A 27,933-nucleotide genomic window follows, 5' to 3' on the forward strand; every position below is an offset into this window, starting at 1 on the left:
GCCACTCAGATAACGGGTCTCATATCCTGCACTTGGGACCTGCAGTGGCCCGAGGCCGTCATCTCCACCCAAACTGGGTGTTCAGGCATCTATTCCAGAGCTGAGCTCAAATCCCTGCCTATGGGGGAACCTGAAGCACAAAAGAGTACTCCTCCTTCCCAATGGCAGCAAAGATGGCTGTTGGGATGGGTGTCCAAACCTCAGAGTGGGAGCCATTTGCATTTCCCATGAGACCACACCCATTCAGGAGGGCCAAACTGGGCACAAACAGGCATTGTGACCCTCAGCCTAGCCCACTTTCAAACAAGCCCCCTCCGTAGTTAGCTGGAACAAGAACCGGAAGAACAGGCCTGCCATGGCCCTAGTCCCAATTCCTAACCCTCAGTGGGGTTCTCCAGGCGCTCGGCCCCAGAACCCGTCTCTGGAATCCCTGTTTGGGCACGACCCCTGAGACAGAAAAAAGCACTCTTCCCTTCCCCCAAAAAGAAAACAAACTCTTTGGAAATGGGCAGAATCCCCAGATAGGAAGAATCTCCTATGGCCGCATGAGGCATCCCTCCGTTCTGTGGCCATTCTAGACACATAATCCAGACAGAAAAGCCTGTGCTACCGTCTCCCAGCAGCCCCAATTTCAAATCCTGAGGAGCTGCCCTCAGGGTCTATAGAACAGACCTGCCATCACCTCCCCTCTAACCCTAACCCGAATTGGTGTCTGCAGATTTCTGTCCCCAAAGCCCTGGCCCACATGCCTTCCAGGATGGGATCTTCAGAGTTACACTGCAGCACTGCGCCTGCCTACCTGAAGGAAACTCTGCCCAACACAGTTGCCCAAACCCTCCAAATGAGGAGAAACCTGCAAGTCCCCTGAGCCCACCCCAATTTCGTAGACCACTTTGGACAAAAATGTGCAGTCTGACACACCCTAGGCACCTACCTCTAGGCAGACACCCAGATCAATGGCCCTGAGTCAGAAGATTGAATGTGATATGCTCCTAGGACCTCACTGGAAACCTAGCTTAGGTTTTCAGGAATCTAGCCCCAGAGGCCTGATTTGGAATACCAATATATGGTCCAACATGTGTTCCTGGAGCCACACAATAGAACCCATCCTGTTCCAAGAAGGAAACCTTGTTCTTGGGAGCTGGGTCCAACCCTCAGTGTAGGAGAATACTGCATGGCCCATGAGCCACCGCTACAGCCACATTCTAAGGTCTCGGACACCAACCAGCATTGTGATGGTCAGCCAGAGGACCCCTGTCAACTTAGCCCCTTTGGAACTACACCCAAGAGGCAGCAGCTAGAAAATGCTCTGTTTCTCGGCTGCAAAGGTAATGTGAGGTGGGCTTCCCAGTCATCTATGTGGAGAGATAAGCTATTCAATCTTTCCATATGGGGGAACCTCAAGCCCTCTAACCAGACTTCCCTTATCCACAGAAGGACACTTGCTATTTGGAGCAGCTAACAAGACCCAGTGAGGGAAAGCCTCCATGGCATCTTGAAGTGACCCCACCATTCATCTGCCATCATGGACACAAACTTCAGCATGAGCGGACATCAGACACTCGCCCTTACTCAGGTGCTGCAGATCTCGAATCAGCCACAGCACATTGGAACTGTCTTGTGCTCCACACTAAATTGAATGGCGGCTTTTGTTTTCAATTCTGTCCTCACCCTCCTGGTCCCAGACCCTCTTAATTGGGAATTCTGGAGTTACACGCAGCCTTCTGCTTATCCGCCAGGAAGAAGAAGTGCCCTATGGTTCTGTCCAGACCCCACACGAGGATCAAAATGCACGGTCCTTGACGACACCTCAATATCAGGACATTAGTGCACCTTGTGCACTAATGCTTTGTCTGACAGAGCCAGAGCCCGGACCTCCTATCAGCCACCCAGATAGTGGGACCCATATCCTGCAGGTGGGACCTGCCTTGGCCCGAGGCTGTCATCTCGAAACAACCTGGGTATTCAGTTATTTGTAACCAGAACTTAGCTCAAATGCCTGCCCATGGGCGAACCTGAAACACAAAATAGTATTCCCCTGCACCATGGCAGGAAAAATGGATGTTGAGATGGTTGTCCAACCCTCAGACTACAAGCCAGCTGCATGGCCCATGAGACCCCGCCCACTCAGGAGGGCCAGCTGGGCACAAACAGGCTTGGTGACCCTCAGCCTGAGACACCTTTCAAACAAGCCCCCTCGGGAGCTCAACCAGGAGCCCACAAAGCGGGCCTGTCATGACACTTGGCCCAAATCCTAAACCTTGGTGGGGTTATCAAGGAGCCTGGACCCAGACCAGTCTAAAAATCCCTGTTTGGGCGGGACCCCTGAGCCAGAAAACAGCACTCTTCCCTTCCCACAGAATGACACCAAATTCTTGAGAGCCAGGGAGAATCCCCAGATAGGAAGTATCTCCCAAGGACCTATGAGGTCATCCCTCTATTCCGTGGCCAACCTAGACACACCGTCCAGACAGAAAAGCCTGTGCTACTGCCTCCCAGCCGCTCCAATTTCAAATCCCGAGGAGCGCCCTCAGGGTCTGCAGATCGGGCCTGCCACCACCTCGCCCCTAACCCTTTCCTGAGTTTGTGTTTGAAGACTTTGTTCCCAAAGCTCTGACCCACATGCCCACCAGGATGGGACCTCCAGAACCACATCCCATCACTGGGCCTGCTCAATTGAGGAAAACTCTGCCCATCTCAGTTGCCCAAACCCTCCAGATTAGGAGAAACCTGCAAGGCCCCTGAGACCAGCCCAATTTCATAGGCCAATCTGGAAAAAATGCACAGTCTGACACATACTCAGCAGCTACCTCGAGGAAGACACGCAGGTCAATGGCCCTGCATCCGAAGATTGAACCTGACATGCCTCGAGGACCTCATTGGAACCCTAGCTTAGGTTTTCAGGCCTCTGTCCCCAAAGGCCTGTTCTGGAAAACTAACATATGTTCCAGCATGTGGTCCCTGAGCCATACAACAGAACACCTCCTGTCCCAAGAAGGAAACCTGGCTCTCGGGAACTGGGTCCAACCCTTAGGATAGGTGAATCCTGCATAGCCCCAGAGCTGCCACCACATGTAAGGTATCCCTGGACACCAAGCAGCATTGTGACCCGTCAGACTGAGAACCTCTGTCAACTCAGATCACTTGGAACTTTGAACCAGAGCCAGCGGATTAAGCCTGCCCTGTTCCTCTGCTGCAACTGTAATGCTAGATGGGCTTTCTAGGCATCCATCGGAGAGCTCTGCTATCAAATATTTCCATATGGGGGACCCTGGTGCCCTCAAACCGGACTTCCCTTGACATGAAGAAGGACACCTTGCTGTTTGAAGCAGCTCACATGCTCCATTTTGGGAAAGCCTCCAAAGCTTCTTCAGGGCCACCCCACCATTTGTTGACCATCATGGATACAAACTCCAGTGGGAGCCGACATCTGAAACTCACCCTTACTCAGGTGCCGGAGATCTCGAAACAGCCACTGCACATTGGAACTGCCATGCGCTCGGCACTGAACTTAACCACAGCTTTGTTTTTAGAATTACGTACTCACATTCCTGGCCTGCAAGACCTGCATACTGGGAATTCTGGAGCCACAATGCAGCCTTCTGCCTGCCCACCAGTAAGAAGAAGTGCCCTATGGGTCTTCCCAGAAAACTCATATGAGGATCCACCTGAATGGCCCGCAATGGCAACCCAATATCATTGGCCGCCCCGTGAACTAATGCATTCTCTGACACAGCCCGAGCCACGACCTCCTGTCAGCCACCCAGATAGTGGGCCGCAAATCCTCAGGTGGGACATGCCTTGGCCCGAGGCCATTATCTCGAACCAACCTGTGTATTCAGGTATCTTTCCTCAGAACTTAGCTCAAATGCCTGCCCTTGGGGGAACGAGAAGCAAAAAAGTACTCCTTCTTCCCCATGGCTGGAAAATTGGATGCTTTGATGGTTGTCCAACCCTCAGAATGGGAGTCAGCTGCATGCCCCGAGACCACGCCAATTCAAGAGGGGCAGCTGGGCATAAACAGGCTTTGTGACCCTCAGCCCAAGACCCCTTTCAAACAAGCCCCCTCGGGAGCTGGACCAGGAGCCCACAGAGCGGGCCTGTCATGCCCCTAGGCCCAAATCCTAACCCTTGGTGGGGTTATCCAGGCGCCCAAACCCAAACCTGTCTCTGGAATCCCTGTTTGGGCGGGACCCCTGAGACGGAAAACAGCACTCTTCCCTTCCCCCAGAAAGACAACAAACTCTTGGGACCCGGACAGAATCCCCAGATAGGAAGAAACTCCCATGGACACATGAGACCACCCCTCCATTCCGTGGCCAATCTAGACACAAAATCCAGACAGGAATGCCTGTGCTACTGCCTCCCAGCAGCCCGAATTTCAAATTCCGAGGAGTTTCCCTCAGGGTCTGCAGATCAGGCCTGCCATCACCTCGCCCCTAACCGTTACCTGAGTTTGTGTCTGAAGACTTCGGTCCCAGAGCCATGACCCACATTCCCTCCAGGATGGGGCCTCCAGAACCACGCCACTTCACTGGGCCTCCTCTCGGAGGAAACTCTGCCATCTCAGTTGCCCAAACCCTCCAGATTATGAGAAACCTGCAGGGCCCTGAGCCCACCCCAATTTCATAGGCCGATCTTCAAAAAAATGTGCAGTTTGACACACCCTCAGCACCTACACCCAGTGATACATATAGGTCAATGGCCCTGAGTCCAAAGATTGAAACTTATATGCCCCTAGGACCTCATCAGAACCCTAGATTTCATTTTCAGGCCTCTGTCCCCACAGCCCTGTTCTGGAAAACCAACATATGTTCCAACATGTGGTCCCTGAGCCATACAACAGAACACCACCTGTCCTGAGAAGGAAACCTGGCTCTCGGGAACTGGGTCCAACCCTCAGGGTAGGTGAATCCTGCATGTCCCCAGAGGAACTGGCACATTCTAAGGTCTCCCTGGACACCAAGCAGCATTGTGACCCATCAGAATGAGAACCTCCATCAACTCAGATCACCTGGAACTTCGAAACAGAGCCAGCAGATTAAGCCTGCCCTGTTCCTCTGCTGCAATGGTTCCACGAGATGGGCTTTCCAGGCATCCATTCGGAGAGCTCTGCTATCAAATCTTTCCATATGGGGGACCCTGGTGCACTCTAACCGGACTTCCCCTGACCTGGAGAAGGACACCTTGCTGTTTGGAGCAGCTCACAAGCTCCAGCTTGGGAAAGCCTCCAAGGCTTCTTCAGACCACCCCACCATTCGTTGGTCATCATGGATACAAACTCCAGTGTTAGAAGACACCTGAAACTCGCCCTTACTCAGGTGCTGGAGATCTCAAATCAGCTGTCGCACATTGGAACTGCCATGCGCTCGGCATTGAACTTACCCGTAGCTTGTGTTTTCAGACTTCTGTCCTCACACACCTAGCCTGCAAGCCCTCCATATTGGGAGTTCATGAGCCACAATGTAGCCTTCTGCCTGCCCACCAGAAAGAAGAAGTGCCCTATGGGTCTGCCCAGAAACATCACATGAGGATCCACTTACATGGCCCTCAGCGGCACCCCAATATCATAGGCCGCTCTGTAAACTAATGCTGTCTGTCACAGGCAAGCCCTGACCTCCAGTCAGCCACCCAGATAGCGGGCCACCTATCCTAGAGGTGGGACCTGCCTTGGCCCTACCCTTCATCTTGAACCAACCTGAATATTCAGGTATCTGTCCCCAGAACTTAGCTCAAATGTCTGCCCATGGATGAACCTGAAAAGCAAAAGAGTACTCCTCCTTCCCCGTGGCAGAAAAACTGGATGTTGAGATGGCTGTCCAACCTTCAGAATGGGAGCCAGCTGGATGGCCCATGAGACCACGTCCACTCTGGAGGGGTAGCTGGGCACAAACTGGCATTGTGACCCTCAGCCTGAGACCCCTTTCAAAGAAACCGTCTCGGGAGCTGGACCAGGAGCCCACAGAGCATGCCCATCATGCCCCTAGGCCCAAATCCTAACCCTTGGTGGGGTTATCCAGGCGCCCGGACCCAGAACCCGTCTCAGAATCCCTGTTTGGGCAGGAACCCTGAGATGGAAAACAGCACTCTTCCCTTGCCACAGGAAGACACCAAACTCGTTGGAGCCAGGCAGAATCCCCAGATAGGAAGAATCTCCCATGGACCCATGAGGACACCACTCCATTCCGAGGCCATCCTAGACACAAAATCCAGACAGAAAACCCGGGGCTACTGCCTCCCAATCACCCGAATATCAAATCCCGAAAGCTGCCCTCAGGGTCTGCAGATAGGGCCTGCCATCACCTCGCCTGTAACCCTTACCCGAGTTTGTGTCTGAAGACTTCCGTCCCAGAGCCCTGACCCACATGCCCTCCAGGATGGGGCTTTTAAAACCACACCGCATCACTGGGCCTGCTGTACCGAGGAAACTCTGCCCGTCTCAGTTTCCCAAAACCTCCAGATTCGGGGAAACCAACAAGGCACCTGAGCCCACCCCAATTTCAAAGGCCGCTGTGGAAAAATGTGCAGTCTGACAGACCCTCAGTACCTACCTCCAGGAAGACATGCAGGTCAATGGCCCTGAATCCAAAGACTGAACTTGACATACCCCTAGGACCTCATCAGAACCATAGCTTACGTTTTCAGGCCTCTGTCCCCAGAGCCCTGTTCTGGAAAACCAACCTATGGTACAACATGTGGTCCCAGAGCCATACAACAGAACACCTCCTGTCCCGAGAAAGAAACCTGGCTCTCAGGAACGGGGTCCATCCCTCAGTGTAGGAGAATTCTGAGTGCACCCAGAGCCACCACCAGATTCTAAGATGTCCCTGGACACCAAGCAGCATCGTGACCCGTCAGACTGAGAACCTCTTTCAACTGAGATCACTTGGAACTTCGTACCAGAGCAAGTGGATCAAGCCTGCCCTGTTCCTTGGCTGCAGTGGGAACGCGAGGTGGGCTTTCCAGGCATCCATTCAGAGAGCTCTGCTGTCAAATCTTTCCATATGGGGGACCCTGGAGCCCTCTAACCAGACTTCCCCTGTACCACAAAAGGACACTTTGCTGTTTGGAGCAACTCACAAGCACCAGATTGGGAAAGCCTGCAAACCTTCTTCAAGACACCCCACCATTCGTTGACCATCATGGATACAAAATCCAACAGGAGCCAAAATCTGACACTCACCCTTACTCAGGTGCTGGAGTTCTCAAAATAGGCGCTGCCTGTTGGAACTGCCCTGTGCTCGGCACTGAACTTAACCATAGCTTGTGTTTGTAGAATTACATCCTCACACTCCTCGCCTGCAAGCCCTCCATATTGGGAATTCTGGAGCCACAATGCAGCCTTCTGCCTGCCCACCAGAAAGAAGGAGTGCTCGATGGGTCTGCCAAGAAACCTCACATGAGGATCCACCTGAACGGCCCTCAATGGCACCCCAATATCATAGGCCACCCTGTGAACTAATGCTCTGTCTGACAGAGTCCAAGCCTCGACCTCCTGCCAGCCACCCAGATAGTGGGCCCCATATCCTGCAGGTGGGACCTGTCTTGGCCCGAGGCCATCATCTCGAACTAACCTGTGTATTCAGGTATCTGTCCTCAAAACTTAGCTCAAATGCCTGCCCTTAGGAGAAGGAGATGCACAAAAGAGTACTCCCTCTTCCCCATGGCAGGAAAACTGGATGTTTCGATGGTTGTCCAACCCTCAGACTTGGAGTAGCTGCATGGCCCGAGACCATGCCAACTCAGGAGGGGCAGCTGGGCACAAACAGGCTTAGTGACCCTCAGCCCAAGAGCCCTTCCAAAAAGGCCCCTTTGGGAGCTGGACCAGGAGCCCACAGAGCGGGCCTGTCATGGGCCTTGGCCCAAATCCTAACCCTTGGTGGGGTTATCCAGACGCCCAGACCCGGAACCTGTCTCCGGAATCCTTGTTTGTGTGGGACCCCTGAGATGGAAAACAGCACTCTTCCCTTCCCCCAGAAAGGCCCCAAACACTTGGGACCCGGACAGAATCCTCAGATAGGAAGAATCTCCCATGGACCCATGAGACCACCCGTCCACTCTGTGGCCATCCTAGACAAACAATTCAGACAGAAAAGCCTGAGCTACTGCCTCCCAGCCGCCCGAATTTCAAATCCCAAGGAACTACCCTCAGGGTATCCGTATCAGGCTTGCCATCACATAGCCCCTAACCCTTACCCTAGTTTGTGCCTGAAGATTTTGGTCCCAGAGCCCTGACCCACATGCCCTCCAGGATGGGCCCTCCAGAACCACACCGCTCCACTGGGCGTCCTCTCCCAGGGAAACTCTGCCCATCTCAGTTGCCCAAACACTCCAGATTATGAGAAACCTGCAGGGCCCCTGAGCTCTCCCTGATATCATAGGTCGATGTGGAAAAAATGCACAGTCTGATACACCCTCAGCACCTACATGCAGGAATACAAGCAAGACAATGGCCCTGAGTCCAAAGATTGAAACTGACATGCCCCTAGGACTTCACCGGGACCATAGCTTATGTTTCTGGCCTCTGCCCACACAGCCCTGTTCTGGAAAACCAACATATAGTCCAACAGGAGGTCCCTGAGCCATACAACAGAACACCTCCTGTCCCGAGAAGGAAACCTGGCTCTCGGGAACTGGATCCAACCCTCAGGGTAGGTGAATCCTGAATGTCCCTAGAGCCACCACCACATTCTAACATCTCCCTGCCCACCAAGCAGCGTTGTGTCCCGTCAAACTGAGAAACTCCGTCGACTCACATCACTTACAACTTCGAAACAGAGCCAGCTTATTAAGCCTGCCTTGTTCCTCGGCTGCAATGGTAACGTGAGGTGGACTTTCTAGGCATCCATTGGGAGAGCTCTGCTATTGAATCATTCCATATGGGGGACCCTGGTGCCCTCAAACAGGACTTCCCTTGACATGAAGAAGGACAGCTTGCTGTTTGGAGCAGCTCAGAAGCTCCAGCTTGGGAAAGCCTCCAAGGCCTCTTCAGGCCACCCTACCATTCGTTGGCCATCATGGATACAAACTCCAGCGAGAGCCGACATCTGACACTCGCCCTTACTCAGGTGCTGGAGATCTCGAAAAAGCCACTGCACATTGGAACTGCCATGCGCTCATCATTGAACTTAACCATAGCTTGTGTTTTCAGGCTACCATCCTCACACTCCTCGCCTGCACGACCTCCATATTGGAATTCTGGAGCCATAACACAACCTTCTGCCTGCCCACAAGAAAAAAGAAATGCCTTTTGGGTCTGCCCAGAAACCTCATATGAGGATCCACCTACACGGCCCTCAATGGCACCCCAATATGGTAGGCCAACCTGTGAACTAATGCTCTGTCTGACACAGCCCGAGCCACGACCTCCTGTCAGCCACCCAGATAGCGGGCTCCATATCCTGCAGGTGGGTCCTGCCTTGGCCTGAGGCCGTCATCTCGAACCAAACTGTGTATTCAGATATCTGTCCCCATAACTTAGCTCAAATGCCTACTCTTGGGGGAACGAGAAGCACAAAAGTGTACCCCTCCCTCCCCATGTCAGGGAGACTAGATGTTGAGATGGTTGTCCAACCATCAGAGTACAAGCCAGCTGCATGGCACATGAGACCATGCCCAATTTGAAGGGGAAGCTGGGCTTAAACTGGCTTTGTGACCCTCAGCCTGAGACACCTTTCAAACAAGCCCCCTTGGGAGCTCGACCAGGAGCCCATAAAGTGGGCCTGTCATGACACTTGGCCCAAATATTAACCCTTGGTGGTGTTATCCAGGCGCCTGCACCCAGAAACTGTCTCAAAATCCCTGTTTGGGCATGACCCCTGAGACAGAAAACAGCACTCTTCCTTTCCCCCAGAATGACACCAAACTCTTGGGAGCCAGGAAGAATCCCCCGATAGGAAGAATCTCCCATGGACCCATGAGGCCACCCCTCCATTCCGTGGCTATCCTAGACACACAATCCAGACAGATAAGCATGTGTTACTGCCTCCCAGATGTTCGAATTTCAAATACCGAGGAAGACCCTTGTAAGGGCCTGGTTGGCCAGAGGGAGCCATTTTGTTGCAGTGAACTTAGATTGACGCTGCCCCTCCCAGAGGAACTTACTTACAAAGCCTAGATACAAGGGCAAGTCTGGCCAGGTGAAGACATCCAATCAGTGGGGCGGGCATATATTTACTTAGGTGAGATCTCATTGGCCACCTGTGTGTGGGCATGGCTCAACCACTCCTATAAAGGTTAGTCTGCAAGGCTGAGGCTGGGGGAGGAGTAGAAGAGTCCTTGGAGGAGTAGAAGAGGCGCCGGAGGAGTAGAAGAGTCGTTGGAGGATTAGAACAGCCGAGAAACAGAGCATTTTCTAGCTGCTGCCTCTTGGGTGTAGTTCCAAAGGGGCTAAGTTGACAGGGGTCCTCTGACTGACCATCACAATGCTGGTTGGTGTCCGAGACCTTAGAATGTGGCTGTAGCGGTGGCTCATGGGCCATGCAGTATTCTCCTACACTGAGGGTTGGACCCAGCTCCCAAGAACAAGGTTTCCTTCTTGGAACAGGATGGGTTCTATTGTGTGGCTCCAGGAACACATGTTGGACCATATATTGGTATTCCAAATCAGGCCTCTGGGGCTAGATTCCTGAAAACCTAAGCTAGGTTTCCAGTGAGGTCCTAGGAGCATATCACATTCAATCTTCTGACTCAGGGCCATTGATCTGGGTGTCTGCCTAGAGGTAGGTGCCTAGGGTGTGTCAGACTGCACATTTTTGTCCAAAGTGGTCTACGAAATTGGGGTGGGCTCAGGGGACTTGCAGGTTTCTCCTCATTTGGAGGGTTTGGGCAACTGTGTTGGGCAGAGTTTCCTTCAGGTAGGCAGGCGCAGTGCTGCAGTGTAACTCTGAAGATCCCATCCTGGAAGGCATGTGGGCCAGGGCTTTGGGGACAGAAATCTGCAGACACCAATTCGGGTTAGGGTTAGAGGGGAGGTGATGGCAGGTCTGTTCTATAGACCCTGAGGGCAGCTCCTCAGGATTTGAAATTGGGGCTGCTGGGAGACGGTAGCACAGGCTTTTCTGTCTGGATTATGTGTCTAGAATGGCCACAGAACGGAGGGATGCCTCATGCGGCCATAGGAGATTCTTCCTATCTGGGGATTCTGCCCATTTCCAAAGAGTTTGTTTTCTTTTTGGGGGAAGGGAAGAGTGCTTTTTTCTGTCTCAGGGGTCGTGCCCAAACAGGGATTCCAGAGACGGGTTCTGGGGCCGAGCGCCTGGAGAACCCCACTGAGGGTTAGGAATTGGGACTAGGGCCATGGCAGGCCTGTTCTTCCGGTTCTTGTTCCAGCTAACTACGGAGGGGGCTTGTTTGAAAGTGGGCTAGGCTGAGGGTCACAATGCCTGTTTGTGCCCAGTTTGGCCCTCCTGAATGGGTGTGGTCTCATGGGAAATGCAAATGGCTCCCACTCTGAGGTTTGGACACCCATCCCAACAGCCATCTTTGCTGCCATTGGGAAGGAGGAGTACTCTTTTGTGCTTCAGGTTCCCCCATAGGCAGGGATTTGAGCTCAGCTCTGGAATAGATGCCTGAACACCCAGTTTGGGTGGAGATGACGGCCTCGGGCCACTGCAGGTCCCAAGTGCAGGATATGAGACCCGTTATCTGAGTGGCTGACAGGAGGTCTGGGCTCAGGCTGTGTCAGACAGACCATTAGTGCAAAGGACGGCGTATGATATTAGGGTTCCGTCAAGGGCCGTGCAGGTGGATCCTCATGTGGGGTTTCTGGGCTGACCCATAGGGCACTTCTTCTTTCTGGTGGGCAGGCAGAAGTCTGTGTGTGGCTCTAGAATTCCCAATATGGAGGTCTTATTGTCCAGGAATGTGAGGACGGAAGTCTGAAAACACAAGCTATGGTTAAGTTCAGTGCCGAGCCCACCGCAGTTCCAATTTCCAGTGGCGGATTCGATATCTCCAGGACTTGAGTGAAGGCGAAGGGCAGATGTCCGCTCACGCTGGAGTTTGTGTCCATGATGACCATTGAATGGATTTGTGGCCCCTTGAGGCTATGGAGGTTTACCCACGCTGGGGCATTTGAGCTGGTCCAAACAGCAAGGCTTCCTTCTGCAGGACAGAGAGAGTCCAGTTAGATGGCTCCAGGGTCTCCTATATTCAAGGATTGGATAGCAGAACTCTCCACATGGAATGCCCACATTGCGTTTCCATTGAAGCTGAGGTACATGACTGCTTAGATCTCCTGGCTCTGGGGCGAAGTGCTAAGGGGACTGAGTTTAGAGGGAGACTCATTCTGACGCATTACAATGCTGGTTTGTGTCCAGAGAGACCTGAGATAGTGGCCTTGGCTCAGGTACTTTGCAGGATTCTTGTACCCGGAGGGTTTTACACAGCTCCAAATAGCAAGCTTCCCATGTGGAGATGAGAGGTGGTCTGTTTTGTGTCTGAAGTATCCCCCAAATTCTTGTATTCAAAAACATGCCTCTGAGGAGTGATACTGGAAACCAAAGCTAGGGTTCAGATTAGTGACTTGGGGCAAGTCTGGATCAATATTCTGTCTCTGGGGACAGAGTATCATACATTGGCTCAGGCTGGAGTTTGTGACTATGAAGGGCCCTGAATGAAGGTGTGGCCTCATGAGGCCATGGAAGTTTTCCCACTCTTTGGTTTGTAAGCTGCTCCAAACCGCAAGGTTTCCTTCTGTGGTACAAGCGAGTCTTGTAGGACAGCTCAAGGCTGCCCAATATGGAAAGATTCAAGAGCAAGTCTGTAAGGATGGGTGCCTGGAAAACCCACCTCGAATTCCAATTAGTTCCTAGGCACAAGGTAGATTTGATCTGCTGGCTCTGCTGCAAGCTCCCCTGGGGCCTGATTTCAAATGGACTCTCATGCCGATAAGCCCTAACGTGGGTTTGTGTCCATGGAGACCTTGTAGTGGTGGCTCATCGGCTCAGCACGACTCTCCTACCTGGAGGGTTTGACACAGCTCCACATAGTAAGGTTCCCATCTGTAGACGAGAGGTTTTCTGTTTGGTGCCTCAGGAAACCCCCATATGCTGGTATTCAAAACCAGGCCTCTGAGGAGAAATGTCTGCAAACCTATGCTAGGGTTCAGCTTAGGGCCTAGGGGCCTATCCGGTTCAATCTTCTGTCTCTGGGGACATCTGTCTGCGAGTCTGAGGGGAGGTGGTTGCTCAAGTTGTGTCAGAAAGTACCTTTTGGTCCAGGGCACACTACACAATTGGGATGTACTCAGGACCTTGTAGGTTTCTCCCAAACTGTAAGGTTGTGGCCAATGTAATGGGCACAATTTTCTTTAAGAGGGCAGGCAGCACCCTGCAGTGTGGCTCCCGAGGCCCCAGCCTGGAGGGTGTGTAGGCCAGGGCTTGTGCGGACAGAATTCTGAAAACAGAAACTCATGGAAGGTTTTGGACTGAGGGTATGGCAAGTCCCTTCTACAGACCAAGAGGGGAGCTCCTCGGGATATGATTTAAGGGCTAGTCTGAGGTGCAGCTCAGGCTTTGGTCTTTGGATTTGGTATCAAGGATGGCCATGGAATGGAGGGGTGGCCTCATGAGCCATGGATGATTCTCCCTATCTGGGGATTTGGCTGGGCTCCCGTTAGTTTGGTGTCATTCTGTGGGAAGGGATGAGTCCTGTTTCTGTCTCAGGGATCCCTCCAAATGTGGGATTCCAGAGCAGAACCGCAGGTATGGGCGACTGTAGACCCCAACTTTGGTTAGGATTGGGGCCTAGTGGCATGGCAAGCCCAATATGCATGTACTTGGTCCACTACCGAGAGGCCTCATTTGAAATCACGGCTCATCCTGAAGGTCACAAGGCGTGTTTGTGCCCAAGGCAGCCCTCAAGTATGGGTGTGGCCTAATGGGCCACTGCAGTTTTCTCCTACTCAGAAGGCTTGATTTTGACACCCATCCCAACAGTAAGGTTTCTTGCCACGGGGGGAGGGGGGAGGAGATCTGTTTTGTCCATCAGGTTCCCCCATGTGCAGGGATTTGAGATAAGGTCTAGGGACAGATGCCTGAAAACCCAGGTTGGGAAGATATGACAGCCAAGGGCCATGGCAGGTTCGATCTGCTGGATATGAGGCCAACTGTCTGGGTGTCTAATGGGTCTGGGCTCAGGGTGTGTCAGCCAAAGCATTAGTGCACAGGGTGGCCAAGGAAATTGGGGTGTGTTCGAGGGCCCTGCAGATTGATCCTCATATGGGGTTTCTGGGCAATTCCATAGAGCACATTTGTTTTTCCGGTGCACAGGCAGAGTGCTAGCTCCAGAATTCCCAATCTGGAGGGCTTGTGGGCCACAAGTGTGAGGACAGAGGTCTGAAAACCCAAACTAGGGTAAGGTTTTGGGCTGAGGGCATGACAGGCCCACTCTGAAGAGGCTACATCGAGATCTTCAGCATCTGAAGTAAGGGCAAGTATCAGACGTTGGCTCAGGCTGGAGTTTGCGACCTTGATGGCCCCTGAATGGAGGAGTGGCCTCATGAGTCCATGGAGTTTTTCTCACTGTGGAGGTTGTAAGCTGCTCCAAACAGCAATATTTCCTTCTGCAGGACAGGCGATTCCTGTTGGATGGCTCAAGGCTGCCCCATACAAAATGATTCCAGAGCACGGCTCTAAGGATGGATGCCTGGAAACCCCACCTCCCATTCCCATTGGCTCCTAGGGACAAGGCATATTCGATCTGCTGGATCTGGGGTGAACTCCCCAGTTGGTTGATTTGAAATAGACTACCATGCTGATGGGTCATAATGCAGGTTTGTGTCCATGGAGACCTTGGAATGTGGCAGAGACTCAGGGGCCATGCAGGATTCTCCTACTCTGCAAGTATGACACCCATCCCAACAGCAAGGTTTCCTGCCATGGGGAAGGAGCAGTACTCTTTTGTGCATCACGTTCCCCCATAGGTAGGTTTTGAGATAAGGTCTGGGGACAGATGCCTGAATATCCAGGTCGGGTAGAGGTGACATCCTCAGTTCATGGCAGGTCCCATCTACTGGCATGTGGCCAGCTATTTGGGTGGCTGACAGAAGTCAGGGCTCAGGCTTTGTCAGACTGAGGATTAGTGCACAGGGCAGCCTAAGAAATTGGTGTGCGGTCGAGGGCCTTGCAGGTTTATCCTCATGTGGGGTTTCTGTGCAACCCCATATGGCACTTCTTTCTGATGAGCACATGGAATCCTGTATTGTGGTTCTAGAATTCCCAGTCTGGAGGTCTTCTGGGCCAGGGTGTGAGGACAGAAGCCTGAAAACACAAGCTCGGGTTAGGTTCAGGGCTGAGGGCATGGCAGTTCCAATTTGCAGTGGCTGATTGGATATCTCCAGCATCTGGGTAAGGGCGAGTGCCAGCCATTCGCTCACGCTAGAGTTTGTGTCCATGATGGCCCACTAATGGAGGGGTGGCCTCATGATACCATGGAGGTTTTCCCACGCTAGGGCTTGTGAGCTGCTCCAAACAGCAAGGTTCCCTTCTGTGGGACAGGCAGAGTCCTGTTTGATGGTTCCAGGGTCCCCCGTATGGAAAGATTGGAGAGCAGAGCTCTCTGCATGGATGACTGGAAAGCCCACCTCACGTTATGATTGCAGCCTAGGAACATGACAGGTTCAATCTGGTGGCTCTGGCGTGAAGTACCAAGGGGGCTGATTTGACATGGAGTCTCATGTTGATGGGTCACAATGCTGGTTTGTGTCCAAGGAGACCTTGGAATGTGGATGGTGACTCAGGGGCCATGTAGGATTCTCCTACACTGAAGGTTTGACACAGTTGCCAAGAGCAAGGTTTCCTTCTGAGGAGAGGAGGTATTCTCTTTTGTGGCTCAGGGAGCACATATTGGACCATATGTTCGTATTTGAGAACAGGCCTCTGGGGACAGATGAGGGTCTGACTAAGCCTAAGCCTGTCTAAACCTAAGCTACGGTTCTGATTAGGTCCTAGGGGCATGTCAGTGTAAATCTGTAGGCCCAATTACATGGGTGTGTGCCTGGAGGTGGGTGCTCAGGTTGTGTCACAGTGTGTATTTTTGTCCAGAGCAGCCTAGGAAATTGGGGTGAACTCAGGGGCCTTGCAGGTTTCTCCTAATCTGGAGGGTTTGGGCAACTGTGACAGGCAGACTTTCCTTTGGGAGGGCAGGCACAGTCCTGCGGTTTGGCTGCAGGTCCCATGGTGGAGGTCATGTGGGCCAGGGCTTTGGGAACAAAAGTTCAGACACAAACTCGGGTTACATTTAGGGGCGAGGTGATGGCAGGCCCGATCTGTAGACCCTGAGGGGAGGTGCTTGGGACCTGAAATAAGGGCGAGTGGGACGTGATTGCTCAGGCTTTTGTCTCTGGATTGTGTGTCTAAGATGGTCTCGGAATGTAGGAGTGGCCTCCTGGGGCCATGGAATATTCTCCTTTTCTGGGGATTATGCCCAGCTCCCAAGAGTTTGGTGTCATTCTGTGAGAAATGAAGAGTCCTGTTTTCCCTCTCAGTGTTCCCCCCAAAACAGGGATTCCAGAGACGGGCTCTGAGTCCAGGTGCTTGGAAACCCCCCTGGAGGGATAGGATTTACGCCTAGGTGTTTTGCAGGCCCAGTATCGGGCTCCTGGTCCAGCTCCTGAGGGGACTTGTTTGGAAATGTCCTCAGGCTGAGGGTCACAATGCCTGTTTGTGCCCAGGTTGGCCCTCATGAGTGTGTGTGGTCTCATGGGCTATGTAGCTGGCTCCCAATCTGAGGGTTGGACACCCATCCCAACATCCAGGGTTCCTGCCATGGGCAATGAGTAGTACTCTTTTGTGTTTCAGGTTCTCCGACAGGCAGGGATTTGAGCTAAGGTCTGGGTGCAGATGCCTGAATACGCAGGTTGGGTCAAGATGAAGGACTCCGACCAAGGCAGTTCCCACCTGCAGGATATGGGGCCCGCCGTCTGGGTGGCTGACAGGAGGTCGAGTCTCAGTCTGTGTCAGACAGAGCATTAGTGCACAGGGCGGCCTATGATATTGGAGTGCTATTGAGGGCTGTGCAGGTTGATCCTCATGTAGGGTTTCTGGGCAGACCCGTAGGGCACTACTTCTTTCTGGTGGGCCGGCAGAAGGCTGTGTTGTGGCTCCAGAATTCCCAATATGGAGGGCTTGTGGGCCAGGAGTGTGAGGACGGAAGTCTGAATACAGAAGCTAGGGTTAGGTTCAGGGCCGAGGCCATAGCAGTTCTAATGTGCAGTGATGGGGTCCATTATCAAAGGAACAAGACTGAGACGAAGTTGAAGTTTAGCAAAGTCTTATTCTGTGCCAAGCATTAGAAGTTAGACTGAACGGGCATCAGTAGGATCCTGAGACAATGGGAAAGTTATGCAAAGCTTTATTCTATGCCAAGCATTAGAAGTCAGACTGACCGGCTGGGGCCACCCCCCAAGAGAGCGACCCCATCCCGATCCCCATAGGCTGGTTTTATAAAGCATTACTGCAGACCTCAAGGTAGGTGGCTTCTATTTTTAGAGCTTTTACCCCCGGAATTGATACCCAGAACCAATACCAGGAACTACTGGGGCATTTATTCTGTGAATGAAGTCCGTGGATGTAAACAACAATATGGTTACCTAGGCAATATGGAGTCGCTCTGGTTAAGCAGGCCCTAATACTTAAACAGGTTTTAATATTAAATCGGCCCTAACATGCATCAGCTGATTCGAGATCTCCAGCATCTGGGTAAGGGCGAGTGCCAGCCATTTCCTCATGCTAGAGTTTGTGTCCAGGATGGCCGATTAATGGAGGGGTGGCCTCAAGAGGCCATGGTCCTTGTGTGCTGCTCCAAACAGCAATGTTTCCTTCTGTGGGACAGGGGGAGTCCTTTTTGATGGCTCCAGGGTCCCCATGTGGAAAGATTTGATAGCACAGTTCTCTGCATCGATGCCTGGCAAGCCCTCCTCACATTATTACTGCAGCCGAGGAACATGGCAGGTTCGATCTGGTGGCTCTGGGGTGAAGTTCCAAGGGGGCTGAGTTGACATGAAGTCTCATGCTGATGGGTCACAATGGTGGTTTGTGTCCTAGGAGACCTTAGAATGTGGAGGTGGCTCAGGGGCCATGCAGGATTCTCCTACCCCGAGGGTTTGACACAGCTCCCATGAGCAAGGTTTCCTTCTGGGGAAAGGAGGTGTGCTGTTTTGTGGTTCAGGGACCACATGTTAGACCATATGTTGGTGTTTGAGAACAGGCCTCTGGGGACAGATGCCTCCAAACCTAAGCTAGGTTTCCGATGAGGTCCTGGGGTATGTCAAGTTCGATCTCCTGACTCGGGCCATTTACCTGCGTGTCTGCCTGGAGGTAGGTGCTCAGGTTGAGTCAGAGTGCACATTTTTGTCCAGAGTGGCCTATGAAATTGGCGTTGGCTCGGGGGCCTTGCAGGTTTCTCCTAATCCTTAGGTTTTGGACAATGGAGATGGACAGAATTTCCTTCAGGAGGGCAGGCACAGTCCTGTGGTGTGACTCTGGATGTCCCATCCTGGAGGGAATGTGGGCCAGTACTTTGGGGACAGAAGTCTGCAAACACAAATTTGGTTTAGGGTTAGGGCCGAGGTGATGGCAGGCCCGATCTGCAGCCCCTGAGGGGAGCTCCATAGGATCAGAAATTAGGCTGAGTGGGAGGCGGTAGCTCAGGATTTTGTCTTTGGACTGTGTGTATACGATGGCTGGGTAATGCTGTGGTGGCCTCGTGGGGCCATGGATGATTCTCCATCTTTGGAATTATGCCTGTCTCCCAATAGATTGGTGTCATTCTGGGAGAAGGGAAGAGTCCTGTTTTCTGTCTCAGGGGTCCCCCCAAAACAGGGATTCCAGAGACAGCCTCTGGGCCCGGGAGCTGGGAAAACCCCACTGAGGGTTATGTTTTGGTCCTTGAGGTTTGGCACCATGGCCCAGTATTTGGGCTCCTGGTCCAGCTACTGAGTGGGCTTGTTTGAAAATGGGCTCAGGCTGAGGGTTACAATGTGTGTTTGTGCCCAGCGTGGCCCTCATGAGGGTTCATGGCCTCATGGGCCATGCAGGGGAATCCCACTCAGAGGGTTGGACACCAATCCCAACAGAAAGTTTTCCCTCCATTGGGAAGGAGGAGGAGTACTCTTTTGTGCATGAGTTTCCCCCATAGTCAGGGATTTGAACTAAGGTCTGGGGACAGATGCCTGAATACTAAGGTTGGGTAGACATGACGGCCTTGGGCCATGGCAGGTCCCATCTTCTGGATATGTGGCCAACTATCTGGGTGGCTGACAGAACGTCGGGGCTCAGGCTGGGGCAGATAGAACATTAGTGCACAGGACGGCCTATGAATTTCAGTGCCGTTGAGGGCAGTGCAGGTTGATCCTCATTTGAGGTTTCTGTGCAGTCCCATATGCCAATTTTGCCTTCTGAAAGGCAAGCAGAGTGCTGTGTTGGGGCTCCAGAATTCCCAGTGTGGAGAGCTTATGCCCCAGGACTCTGGGGGTGGAAGACTGGAAACACAAGCTAGGATTAGGTTAGGGCCTAGGGCATGGCAGTCCCGATCTGTAGAAGCTGAGGCGAGATCACAAGCATCTGAAATAAGGGGGTGGGGTGTCAGACATTTGCTCAGGCTGGAGTTTGTGTCCATGAGGGCTGCATGATGTAGGGGTGGCCTCATTAGGACATGGAATTTTTCCCAATCTGGGAGTTAGGCTCAGGTTTTAACAGCAGTTTCCTTCTCCAGGACAGTGGGAGTGCTGTTTGATGGCTCAAGGGCCCCCGTATGGAAAGATTCGTGAACAGAGTCTACGTACGGATGCCTGAAAACCCCATCTAGGGTTCCCATTGGTGCCGAGGGACATGGCAGGTCCTACCTGCTGGCTCTGGGACGAGCGACCCAGGGGTCTGTTTTGGAAAGAAGTCTCATGCTGAGGGTCACAATGCGGGTTTGTGTCCAGCGTCACCTTCGAATGCGGTGGTCGCCTCAGGGCCCATGCAGGATTCTACTACCCTGAGGGTTTGACACAGCTCCAAATAGCAAGGTTTCTGATGAGGCCAGGAGGTGTTGGGTTCTTTGGCTCAGGGATCCCCCAATTGTTGGTATTTGTATCCAGACCTCTGGGGACAGATACCTGAAAACCTAAACTAGGGTACAGATGAGAACCTAGGAACATATCAGGTTCAATCTTCTCTCTGGGGCCATCTACCTCAGTGTCTGATGGGAAGGAGTTGCTCATGGTGTGTCAGATTGCGCATTTTTGTCCAGGGTGTCCTATGAATTGAGGGTGGCTTCAGGGACCTTGCATGTTTCTCCTATTCTTGAGGTTTCTTGAAGCTTTAAAGCATCCAGCTTCCTTCTGGAAGGCACGTACAGTTCCGTTGCGTGGCTATGAAATACCCAGGCGGGAGGGTTTGTGGGCCAGGACTCTGGGAACAGAAGTCTGAAAATGGCAACTAGGGTTAGGATTAGGGCCGAGAATATGGCAGGCCCGATGTGCAGACACTGAGGCGAGCCCCACATGATCTGAAATTAGGGTGAGTGTGAAGTGTAAGCTCAGGCTTTTGCCTCTGGTTTTTGTGTGTAGGATGGCCACGGAATGTAGGGGTGGCCCCATGGGTCCATGGAAGATTCTACATCTTTGGGATTTATCCTAACTCAAAAAAACATGGTGTCATTGTGGGGGAAATGAGGAATCTTGTTTTCTGATTCAGGGGTGCCCATAAGGAGGGATTCGAGAGCAGGACTCTATGTGTGGGTGCCTGCAAACCCAACCTTGGGTTAGGATTTGGGCCTAGGGTCACAGCAGGCCTCATATGCTGGCTTTAAGTCAACTAACAGAGGGGGCTTAGTTGAAAACGTGGCTCAGGCTGGGGGCTACAATGTTGGTTTGTTCCCAGAGTGACCCTCAACAGTGGGTGGGGCCTCAGGAGCCAGGAAGTGTTCCCATACTCTGAGGGTTTTAACCCATCCCAATGGCAAGGTTTCTTGCCAGAGGGCAACAGGACTTCTGTTTTGTGGATCAGGGTCCCCCGTATGTAGGATTTGATACCAGACCTCGGGGGATAGATGCCTATAAACCCATATTGGGTAGAGATGATAGCCTAGGGCCATGGCAGGTCCTAGCTCCTGGATATGTAGCCAGCTTTCTGGGTGTCTGACAGGAGGTCTGGGCTCAGACTGGCAGACAGCACATTAGAGCACAGGGCGGCCTATGAAATTGAGGTGCCCTCAAGGGCCATGCAGGTTGATCCTCATTTGCGGATTTTATGCAGTCCAATAGGCCACTTCTGCCTTCTGAAAGGCAGACAGAGTGCTGTGTTGGGGCTCCAGAATTCCCAATCTGGAGGGCATATGCAGCAGGACTCTGGGGCATTGCAGGCCCATCCTGGGGAGGCTGAGGTGAAGTCACTGACATCTAATATAAGGCCGAGTGTCAGTCATATGCTCAGGCTGGTGTTTTTGTCCATGCGGGCTGCTTAATGTACCGGTTGCCTCATGAGGCCATGGAATTTTCCCAGTCTCGGGGTTGGACAGCTCCAAACAGCAAGATTCCATTCCTCGACAGGGGGAGTGCTGTTTGATGGCTCAATGCTCCCCCATATGGAAAGATTCAAGAGCAGGCTCTACATATGGATGCCTGAAAAACCCACCTAGGGTTCCCATTGGAGATGAGAGACATGGTAGGTCATATCTGTTGGCTCTGGGGCGTGCTACCCAGGGGGCTGAGTTGAAAAGGTGTCTCATGTTGAGGGTCACAATGCAGTTTGTGTTCAGGGCGACCTTCGAATGTGGCATTTGCCTCAGGGGCCATTCAGGATTCTACTACCCTGAGGTTGTGACATAGCTGCAAATAGCAAGATTTCCTTCTGGAGACAGGAGGTATTGTGTTCTGTGTCTCAGGATGCCCCAACTGTTGGTATTCGAGAGAAGGCCTCTGGGGACACGTGCCTGACAACCTAAGAGAGGGTACAGATTAGAGCCTAGGGTCTGTTAGGTTCAATCTTCTCTCTCTGGGGCCATCCATCTGGGTGTGTGACGGGAGGTAGTTGCTCAGGATGTATCAGATGTGCATTTTTGTCCAGAGCATCCTATGAAATTTGGGTGGCCTCAGGGCTCTTGTAGGTTTCTCCTATTCTTGAGGTTTCATGAAGCTCTAAATGGCCCAGCTTCCTTCTGGAGGGTAGGCAGAGTCCTGTGATGTGGCTACGGAATACTCAGGCTGGAGGGTTTGTGGGGTAGGACTCTGGGTACAGAAGTCTGAAAACACAAACTTGGTTTAGGATTAGGGTCGAGGATATGGCACCTGATCTGCACACCCTGAGGTGAGCCCCTCAGGATCTGAAATTAGGGTGAGTGTGAGGTGGAAACTTAGGCTTTAACCTCTGCTTTTTGTGTCTAGCATGGACGAGTAATGTATGAGTGCCCTAATGGGGCCATGGAGATTCTCCCTCTTTGAGGGTTTTGCACAGCTACAAATAGCATTGTGTCATTGTGGGGGAAAGGAGGAATCCTGTTTTCTGATTCAGGCGTCCACATTAGGAGGGCTTTGAGAGCAGGGCTCTGTATATGGGTGTCTGGAAACCCAAACTTGGGTTAGGATTTGGGCCTAGGGTCACGAAGGCCTCAGATGTTGGCTCTAGTTCGAGCTACCAAAGGTGACTTAGTTGAAAACATGGCTCAGGCTGAGGGTCACAATGCAGGTTGTTGCCAAGGGCGGCCCTCAACCATGGGAGGGCCCTGATGGGCCATGCAGGTTTCTCATACTCTGAGGGTTTTACACACATCCCAATAGTAAGGTTTCCTACTGGGGGCAGGAGAACTTCATTTCCTGGATCATGTTCCTCCCAATGCAGGGAATTTAGACTAGGCCTCTGTGGACATGCCTATGAACCCAGGTGCATAGAGATGATGGCCTAGGGGCATGGCATATCTGATCTGGTGGATAGATGGCCAGCTACCTGGGTGGCTGACAGGGGTTCGGGGCTCAGGCTGTGGCAGACAGAACATTAGTGCACAGGGCGGCTGATGAAATTGCAGTGCCATTGAGGGCCATGAAGGTTGATCCTCATTTGGGTTTTTTGTGCCATCACATAGACCACTTTTTGCCTTCTGAAATCAGGCAGTGTGCTGTGTTTGGGCTCCAGAATTCCCAGTGTGGAGGGCTTGTGCACCAGGCCTCTGGAGACAGAAGACTGAAAACACAAGCTACGGTTAGGGTTGGGGCCTAGGGCACGGCAGGACCGATCTGCAGAGGCTCAGGTGAGATCACAGGCATCTGAAATAAGGGCGAGTGTCAGGCGGCTGCTCAGGCTAGAGTTAGTATCCATGAGGGCCATCTGATGTAAGGGTGGCCTTATGAAGACATGGAGGTTTTCCCAATCTGGGAGTTGGGCACAGCTCCAAACAGCAAGGTTTTTGTCCAGAGCATCCTCCAAAATTGGGGTGGCCTTAGAGGCTTGCAGGTTTCTCCTCAACTTGAGGTTTCTTGAAGCTCTATAGGGCCCAGCTTCCCTCTGGAGTCCAGGCACAGTTCTGTGGTGTGGCTATGGCATACCCAGCCTGGAGGGTTTATGGGGAAGGAGTCTGGGGACAGAAGTATGAAAGCACCAACAGAGGTTAGGATTAGTGCTAAGGGTATGGCAGACCCGATCTGCTGACCCTGCAGCGAGTTCCTACGGATGTTACATTAGGGCGAATGTGAAGTGGAAGCTCAGGATTTTGCCTCTAGTTTTGGTGTCTAGGATGGCTGCGGAATGTAGAGGTGGCTTCATGGGGCCATGGAAGATCCTCCCTCTTTTGGGGTTTTGCACAACTCCAAATTGCATGGAGTCATTGTGGATGAAAGAAGGAATCCTGGTATCTGTTTCAGCGGTCCCCATAAGGAGGGATTCGGGAGCTGGGCTCTTTGTATGTCTGTCTGGAAACCCAAAATTGGGTTAGGATTTGGGCCTAGGGTCACAAAGACCTAGGGGCATGGCAGGTCCAATCTGGTGGATAGGCGGTCAGCTACCTGGGTGGCTGAAAGGAGGTTGTTACTCAGGCTGTGACAAACAGAACACTAGTGCACAGGGTGGCCTATCATCATTTGGGGTTTTTGTGGAACTCCATAGGGCACATTTTTCCTTCTGGTGGGCAAGCAGAGTGCTGCATTATGGCTCCAGAATTCCCAATCTGGAGGGCTTGTGGACCAGGAGTGTGAGGACCAAAATCTGAAAACACCAGCTAGGGTTATTTATAGGGTAGATGGCTCAGGAGCCCCAATCTGCAGAGGCTGAGGTGAGATCTCCAGCATCTGAAGTGAGAGCCGGACGTTTGCTCAGGCTGGAGTTTGTGTCCATGATGGCCCCTTAATGGATGGGTGGCCTCATGAGGCCATGGAGGTTTTCCCAATCTGGGGGTTGTTTGTGGTCGCTAACAGCAAGGTTTCCTCCTGTGGGACAGGTGGAGTCCTGTTTAATGGCTCAAGTGTCCCCTTATGGAAAGATTTGAAAGCAGGACTCTATTTTTGGATGCCTAGAAACCCCACCTCGAATTTCCATTTGCACCTAGGAACAAGACAGGTTGGATCTCCTGGCTCTGGGGCTAGACACCTCCCAGCTGCCAATAGTTTGGTGTCATTCTGGGGGATGTTAGTCTCCTTGTTTTCTGTCTCGGTGGTCCCCTAAGAAGAGGGATTCCAAAACAGGGCTCTGGGTATGGGCGCCTGGAAAACTCCACCTTGGGTTAGGATTTGGGCCTAGGAGAATGTCAAACCCAATATGCGGGCACATGTTCTGGCTCCTGAGGGCCTTATTTGAAATAGGGGCTCAGGCTGAGGGTCACAATGTGTGTTTGTGCCAAGGCAGCCCTCAAGAGTGCACGTGGCCTCATGGGTCATGCAGTTTTCCTCTCTCTGAGGGTATTACACCCTTCCCAACAGGAAGGTTTCCTGCCATGGGGAAGGAGAAGCTCTGTTTTCTGTATTAGATCCCTCCCTATGCAGGCATCTGAGATAAGGTCTAGGGACAGATGCCTGGATACTAAGGTTGGGTAGAGATGATGGCCTAGGGCCATGGCAAGTCTGTTCTGCTGGATATGTGGCCAGCTGTCTGGGTTGCTGATGGGAGGCCTTGGCTCAGTCTGTGTCAGACAGCAGTAGTACACAGGGTGGTCTATGGGATTGGGGTGTCATTGAGGCCCGTGCAAATACCTCATTTGGGATATTTGGGCAACCCCATAGGGCATTTTTTCTTCTTCTGAGTAGGCAGAGTGCTGCGTTGTGGCTCCAAAATTAGTATGCAGTCTATTATTTCTATTGGGAGGACTACTCAATGGTCTACTTCTAATTGTCATTGTTCTCCAGGTTTTAGCTTTTGAGTTGGAGTTATATAGGAGTCAAGGTTTAGGTCTTCATAATCTGTGTACTCATAACTTCAGTATCATTGGTGATCCATAGTTTTTTGTGGTCAAGGAAGGACTATTGATCTCCTCTATTATATAGAGGATTCATTGTGAAGGTAAAGCAATTAAAATTAAAATGATAGCAGGTAGGATAGTTCATACCGTTTCAACTTCTTGAGCATCTATAGTGCTGATATGTGTTAGTTTAGTAGTTAGTATTAATTAACTGATGTAGAGAACAAGAGAGCTGATTAAGTATATGATTATTGATGTATGGTCATGGACATGTTATAGTTCTTCTATAATAGGGGAGGTTGCATCTTGAAGGCCTATATGGAAAGGGTATGCCAGAGATATATAAGGGCTTCCACCTATAATGTGACTTTGACAAAGTCATGTAATTTTTACTAATATCTCTTTATCAAGAAAGACATACTGGTTATGATATTGGCTTGAAACCAATTCTAGGGGGTTTGATTCCTTCCTTTCTTGTTTTGGTAGTACATAGGTTGCCTCTTCGAATGTGTGATATGGAGGAGGGTATCCATGTAATCATTCAATGTTTGTTGAAGTAAGTTCTCCTATTATCATCTCTTATTTGGATGTGAAGCCTTCTCAGATTATGAGGATTATTAATATTACTACCGTTAATGAGATAAATGAACCCATAGAAGACACCATGTTTCATGTTGTATAAGCATCTGGATAATTGGAGTATCGTCGAGGTATGCCTGATAGGCCTAGGAAATGTTGAGAAAAGAATGTTATATTTACTTCCACGAATATAATTGTAAAGTAGATTTTTGCTCAAATATCATTTAGTGTGTAACCTGTGAACAGTGGGAATCAAAGGACAAATCCACCTATGATTGCAAACACTGCCCCCATTGAAAGGACATAATGGAAGTGTGCTACCACGTAGTGTGTGTCATGAAGAACAATATCTAATGACCAGTTTGATAATACAATACTTGTTAAACCACACACTGTGAATAGAAAAATAAACCCTAGTGCTCATAATATAGCTGGCGATCATTTAATATTCCCCCCGTGTAGAGTGGCCAGTCAGCTAAATACTTTTACTCCCATTGGAATTGCAATGATTATAGTAGCTGAGGTGAAGTATGCTCATGTGCCGACATCCATTCCTATGATAAACATGTGTTTATGAGTATGAGTATGGGCTCATACAATAAATCCCAAGAAACCAATAGATATCAGTGCTCATGCTATTCCTATGTAGCCAAATGGTTCTTCTTTTTTTTTTTTTTTCCTGAGTAATAGGTTACAACATGTGAGATAATTCCAAATTCTGGTAGAATTAGATTATATAATCAGGATGTCCAAAAAATCAGAATAGGTGTTGATACAGAATAGGGTCTCCTCCTCCATCTGGGTCAGAGAAGGTAGTATTTAGATTTCGGTCTGTGAGTACTATGGTAATACCGGGTGCTAGAACTGGTAATGATAAGAGGAGAAGTATAGCCGTGATCAGGACAGATCATAAGAATAGAGGAGTTTAATATTGTGATATTGCAGAGGGGTTTATGTTTATAATGATAGTAATAAAGTTAATGGTTCCTAGGATGGATGAGACACCTGCCAGGTGTAGGGAGAAGATTATTACGTCTATGGATGCTCCTGCATGTGTTAAATTTCCTGCTAGAGGAGGGTACACAGTTCATCCTGTTCCTGCACCTGCTTCTACCATGGAAGAAGCTAGAAGGAGAAGAAAGGAGGGGGGCAGAAGTCAAAAGCTTATATTATTTATTTGTGGAAATGCTATGTCAGGTGTGCCAATTATTAAGGGTACTAATCAGTTTCTGAGTCCTCCAATCATAATTGGCATTACTATAAAGAAAATTATTACAAATGCATAGGCAGTTATAATCACGTTATAGATTTGGTCATCTCCTAGCAGAGCACTTGGTTGGCCCAATTCAGCATAGATTAATAGGCTATGAGCAGTACCTACCATTCCAGCTTATGCACCAAATAAAAGGTAAAGGGTCTTTATGATTTGTGGAGAATAATCTTCGCTATATGAACATAGGTAAAATGGCTGATAAAGGCAATAGACTGTAAATTGAAGAATGGGGGTTTGAGTCCTCTTTTTGCCAAGCTCTGTGGTGAAATATCACATTGAATTGCACATTCAAAGAAGTAGCTTCAGCCCTGCCGGGTCTTCTCCCAACTTTTTTTTTTTTTTCATTGTAGCAGGAGAAGTAGATTGAAGCCAGTTGACTAGGGTATTTAGCTGCTAACTAAAGTTTTGTGGGATGAGAGCCCACTAGTCTAGAAAGGGCTTAGCTTAATTAAAGTGATTTGTGCTTAGTAGATGTGAGATATACTCTTGCAGTCCTTAAGGTGAGATTCAGGAGTTAAGTGAATGGCACTTACTTAGGGCTTTGAAGGCCCTTGGTGTTTTTAACCTAAACTTCTAGAACAGTGTTAGTATTATTGGGGTTAATGGGAGTAATATGCTCGAAGGTACAATTAGTGGGGAATTACATTTTTGTGTTTTCAAATTGCCATTTTATTTTTATGGTGTTTATTGAGGGGAATATAGTTAGTGCTGTT

General features: G+C 50.9%; 2 pseudogenes; both read right to left on the reverse strand.

Annotated features, from left to right (window-relative positions):
- Positions 1-25,712: 25,712 nt before the first annotated feature.
- On the reverse strand, positions 25,713-26,643 carry LOC125100410 (cytochrome c oxidase subunit 1-like; annotated as a pseudogene).
- Positions 25,771-27,508, reverse strand: LOC125100408 (cytochrome c oxidase subunit 1-like; annotated as a pseudogene).
- Positions 27,509-27,933: the final 425 nt, after the last annotated feature.

Source organism: Lutra lutra, chromosome 5, assembly GCF_902655055.1.
Source record: "Lutra lutra chromosome 5, mLutLut1.2, whole genome shotgun sequence".
NCBI lineage: Eukaryota > Metazoa > Chordata > Mammalia > Carnivora > Mustelidae > Lutra > Lutra lutra.